The following is a 6,110-nucleotide window of genomic DNA, read 5'->3' on the forward strand; positions in this document are numbered from 1 at the left end:
GGCTTTGGCATAGTGTAGCAGGGTGGTGAAGAGGTGGAGCAGAACAGCTCTTTTTTTTTTTTGTTGTTTTGTACAGGTTGGTGGTGGACTGGTGGTGATGCCCTGCGGTTCAGGAAGAAACAACAACAACTTCTCTTTTTTGGTTGCTGTTTGTCTTAATGGGCCAATGGTTGGACTTATTTTCCCTTTTTTTTTGTAATGGACCTCATGGACTTTGTAGCAATGCTATAAAACGAATTTAGTGCATATAATACAATATGAATCTAATAATTTCCATTTTAATTTTAATCTAAATTGATAATAATTAAATAATAATTTAATTGTTAAATCAATCTAAATAAAATTTCAAAAGGAAAAATGCAAGATTTAATTTAAATAGGTGAATAAAAATGCAAATGATAAAATTGAACTCAAGACGCAAAATTTAATGAAAATATGCAAAACTTAAAATGATTTACTAATTGGAATGATGAGAAACTAATTGCAAATTTCATGCTGATTTGAAATGTAACGTGCGGAGTCGAAACTTATTTTGGATGTAGACGAATCGATCGATGCTAATGCAAATGAATCAGATGAAAAAGCTTAGGGCAAAATTAGGGGTATGACATACGCGCACCTCGCATTGAGTTTATAGTCAGGAGTAGAGGTGTTAGCATTCTCAGAGTAATCAATTCGATCTTCAATAGATGTTGTAATGCTTGAGCCAATGACATATTGATTTTGGTGAATTGACGCTTAGGTGCATCATGCGGCTTGCGTCGTTGTTGTGGAACTGGTGTAGAGATTCAGAGTATCCGGGGTTCGAGCTTCCGGAATGTATATCTGATTGGAATGTTTCAGAAGTCTGGGGGTCAAGCTTCCAGAATGTTCATCTGATTGGAACTTTCAGAATGTCCGGGGTTCGAGCTTCCGGAATGTATATGGCGTAGGACATCAGAACGAGTTATTCATTAAACCATATCTGAAGAGGAATGATCAGAACGAGCCATACATTAGACCATATCTGATGAAGGATACCAGAACGAGTCGTACATTAGACCATATCTGGAAGTAGGAAATCAGAACGAGTTATTCATTAAACCATATCTGAAGGAGAACAATCAGAACGAGCCATACATTAGACCATATCTGATGAAGGATACCAGAACGAGTCGTACATTAGACCATATCTGGAAGTAGGAAATCAGAACGAGTTATTCATTAAACCATATCTGAAGGAGAACAATCAGAACGAGCCATACATTAGACCATATCTGATGAAGGATGTCATAACGAGTCATATATTAGACCATATCTGAAAGAGCCATACTTTAGGATGCATTTAATTTTGTTGATGATAGTTGCATGACCGGTTGGTCGACCTGAAAGGTGAGATTAGTTTTTATGTGATGTTATGAATGCAAATGCAATCTTTTCAAGGATCTTTAGGCTTTTAGTTAGCAACATTAGAAAATAGTTTGGTCGCGTCTTTGTTTGAAGAATTCTGACTTTTGTCGTTGAACGTTCTTCTTTGAGAATCAAGCTCACCATATCGAGTGGGTCATCGCCTCTGATTCGAGAACTTCTGAATTTGAAGGTACATGGCTAGAGGAAAATAAATCCTCTTGCCCCTTGATAGGTACAGCGTCTCTGAATTGGAAGGTAAGTGGCCAGAGGAAAATAAATCCTCTTGCCCCTATATAGGAATTCAGTCCTTGATAAAGGCACCTGAAATTGTGCTTCCTAAATTCCTAAGATCCTTGAAAGGGTTAGTTAATCATGTTATGCTTATGATGTCATGATGTTATGCGAATGCAGTTCATTAGACATAGTGTGAGATAGTAAGGGTAAACCCGTCCTTTAACAAAACCTGCAAGGAAACAACAATCAGTATGTTATGTGAATGCAGCTCATTAGGCACAACATAGAATAGTGAGGGCAAACAAGTCTTTTAACAAAACCTGCAAGAAAACAAAGGTCAGTAGCAAACACAGACGAGTCACACAAGTGTCCTTAGGTTTAAAGGCTCGCGTGAAGTTCGTAGGTAACTACCCTCCCCACTGAAGTTTAGTTGGTTCAACCTGTCCTAGATAAAGATCGGGTTCTATGGTGCTCATATCCCTGATCTTTCTCGTGGGCATTGTCTCAACATAGCGCACAATCGGTCAGCCAAGAGCATCCCTTGAGTCCAATCTCAATGAATGTAGCATCGAGTATCAACCGACTTCAGTCAGGAATCCAAAGCCAGCCCTCTCGCTACTTCCTATAGGCCAAAGTCAAGTTCAACTAAGGTTCTAAGGGCGAATTAATGCTTGTGACACCACGCGGTAGCCAAATGTCTCCTCGATCATATTCAAGGGCCATCAGGACAAACCAAAGCGTCGCACTAACGGTGGCCACCAGTTCAACCATAACGATACATGTCGTACAGCCTCCCTGGTCTCATGCCACATACCTAAGGTACACTAGATCCGGGTGTAGGATCTTTCACTCAACAGAATACCCAAAACAGCCTTTGAAGTATAAATCAAACAAATCAAACAATTTAAAGTGATCCTAGCTTTAAGGTAACCCCTCTTTTAATCGAAAGCATCCCCAGCAGAGTCGCCAGTTCTGTAATACGGTGAACTGACTTTTTAATGAAATGTCGCGGTAAAGCAAGAGTCGCCACCGACTTTTATTTTATCCAATCGGAAAGGCAAAAAGAACAGGAAAGACCTTTGAAAGATTTTGAGTTCGGGGGGTAGGTTATACAAAGGGAAGGTGTTAGGCACCCTTTGCATCCATGGTTATCCATGGGCTCTTAATTGCTTAGCTCACTTTGTTTGTTTGAAAAGTTTGAGGTGTCGTGTGTGAATAGTAAAAATATTTCGTTTAAGGACTTTAGCTTGTAAATAAGCGTAGCCTTGTTTTGAAAGTATTTGGAAAAGAGGTGTGAAAAGTAATTTTGGAAATTTGTTGTGAGCAAGCAGTTAAGAGCTACCTACCCTAAGTTTATGGTCTTTCTTGTTCTTAAGTCTTTCGGGCGAAAGGATCTATCCATACCATGAGGGGTAGGAAGTCTTTCAATTGGATGTGCGGGTCATCGAGAAATCGTTCGCCATAAGACTGTCCCTTGCCATAAAGAAGGCAGGTAGTCTAAGGGAAGGATATAATAGTCATTATTCTTGTTTAGGCATCATGCGAGGATACCTTAGCAATAGGACAATCATCTTTATTTTTCCGAGGCAACATCGAGGGACTAGATGATTTTTATTCTTTAAGGCAGCCTTGCTTTAGGTATCCTCGGAATCGAGAGACTTGACTATTTAAAGGCAACAGGCAGCAGTTAATAGGCAACAGGCAACGAGAGGAATTACCCTAAAGGTGTGTGGGTGCAACAATCATGTGATTGTATTCAGATAATATTTATCTTATAGTTAGTTATCTACTTCTGTTAAAGGCTTGCACTCCCTAAGATTACTAACCACGCAGTTTAAAATTGCAGAAAATTAAAGGCAGAAAAGTAAAACCTACAACTATTACAATAAACACTTGCGGGGATGGGGAAATTAAAAATAAGAAATATAAACGATTAATTTAATTATCTTGATCTCCACCCCGATCTTCCTTGATCTCCACCCCGATCTTCCTTGATCTGATCATCTGAGAATTTAAAAAAATGATAGCGGTGAGTGTAGGAGGTATTCATCAATATTTGAAAGTAAACCCAAAATAAAAATGATATTTAACAGAAGAAGGATTAGAAACTTAGCTTTTGATTGGTAGGCGCGTGGCTGAAGGGTTTGAAAATAACCCTGAAAATTTGCGCAAAGAAGAGAATTTATTTTAGTGTATGAATGATCCCAACAGTAATAATTTAGGCAAAAATGGCAAGGCAAACCCAAAAGGGACAATGATTAGTTATCATGCCAAAATCAGGATTTGAGGCAAGATTAAAATTGTTACCCTAAATTATAACTCTAACATAAACATTTTAGTTTGTTTTAAAAAAAACCAAATAAATAACTATTTTTAATGTTATATAAAAAAAATCGAAATTTCGATTAAATAATATCAAGATAATTTTTGTAGTTATAAGAGAACTTTATTAAATAAATAAACTAAACAAAAAAAGAATAAAGAAATAGCTAAAAAGAAATATGAATAGAAATAATAAAATAAAATAAAATTTAGAAAAAGAGACTTAGCTTCGTTCCAGTGTGGTGGCCTAGTGATGGTGCATGGTGGTCCTGCATCATGACGTGTGTTGGATCTGGAAGAGGATGGATCTGATGGCCTGAGATGAGGGTGTATAGTGAGCCCTAAGGTCTGTAGCGCACACGATCTGCAATTGTTAATTCTCACAAAAACAATGTTGGGGCAAGGATTCGAACACATGCCCTTTTCCTCACCAAGAAAGCGCCTTGCCAACTGTGCCATTTACATCGTTCGTTAGTTATCTATCACAAAATATATAAAAAGAAAATTAAATGTTAATGGAATAAGTTCAGAAGAATTGTCAAAGTGGGACCCATGAATTTCTGTCTGCGCCAATTAAATGGAGGGAGAGAGAGTGGTCTCGTTGACCGACGAATCATAACTCCCCAAACATGGTCAAATGGTCTTCAGCACTATCATCATCATCTCTCTCGCATGGCCCTGCGGAAATACATACGATTTTTGCTGCGGATTTTGCTCCGATTCTCCATGTCCATTCCTGCAACTTTGGAACCTACGCAATTTCACGGATAAAACTCCAAGGAGTACCCTCCCCCCCTAAATTGGACCTCCTGAGTCCATTAATGGCATCGGCATTGGCTAAAACGACCTGAAAATTACATTACGAACGAGAAAAGAAAACGTGCCCTATCCATGGCACTACATGATTGAAACCTTAAAGCTTACCAACGATGGCTCTTACCCGTCCCAAACATCACTACAAACTTAAATATGCGGTTAGTTGGTATTGAAATAAGTTAAATCATTGAATACGAAAGCTCAAAGATGCGTATGAATATGGTGATTACATCATGTGAGTTCTGGACGTGATCAAAGCATTAAAAATACCTGCACTCACCTTATACTCTTGTACAAGATAAACGGGACGTTTGTTTTCTTTTGAATCGGCTTAGAACACAACTTCTTCCGTGCCCTAGTTTTGGTGGAAATTTTGAAGGTTTTGCATGCGTTTTTGTGGCTAGGGTTTGTCTGATTTTTCGTCCCCTAGTACTGAGCATGTGTTGTGTATATATATCAGTATGAATTAGGGTAACAAACGTGGGCCAAGTCCAAGTGATTGGGATAGTTGAGATTTGATTTTTCAACCATGCAAATCTTGCTATTTTTGGATCCATTCTTGCTAAATCAAGCCCCCCCCCCCACGAATTTTGGATGATTTATCATGATTTGGGAACTCAATATTTGATGCAAAAATAATCTCATTCATCCCTTTATTGTTTCCTATTATTTATTAGATTTAATTTGAATCTTAATGAATAAAACTCAAAATAAATAGAATAATAAAAGAATAAAAATAAAGGGATGGAGGTATGGGCCTTTTGCAAGCTTGTGATCACGTTAAAATTCCAAAACAAAAGCCCATTAGTCAAAAATGCAAATTTATTCAAATTGACTTTCATGCATCTCTTGAAAATTTCCCAACTTTATCGATGCATAACTCCTTCGATATCTATGGTATGGAAGCGTTATAGGACTTTTTAGAAAGCCCAAGATGTCCCATAGAGGCTCCTTTTGGTTTTGTCTCAATTGAGTCTACCATGCCCAAGTTATGAGCTTTGAGAAAAACTGGCTTTTTCGCGATCCTTTAGAAGGACCTCTAATGTATTGGCTTATATCTCTCAAATGAAGCTTTTTTGGCCTTGGCATGTGAGAGACAAAATTGTAGAGAATTCAATTTCCTTCAAATTGAGCTTTGGATGGGAATTTTTCTGATGAAGTATGAATATTTGGTGAATTTTCAAAGTTTGGTTGACTTTTTCTGTTCATGCCCAAAATAGTAACTTTTGACTTTTCTGATTTTTCCTTGCATCATCATGATCAACCCTTGATCAAAATGATGATTTTAAGGTTATGAGGATGTTGTTGACCAAATATCTTGAACTTTGACTGTATATTGATTTGAAATG

Source organism: Vicia villosa, linkage group LG1 (assembly GCF_029867415.1).
Source record: "Vicia villosa cultivar HV-30 ecotype Madison, WI linkage group LG1, Vvil1.0, whole genome shotgun sequence".
In the NCBI taxonomy this organism is placed as follows: Eukaryota; Viridiplantae; Streptophyta; class Magnoliopsida; order Fabales; family Fabaceae; genus Vicia; species Vicia villosa.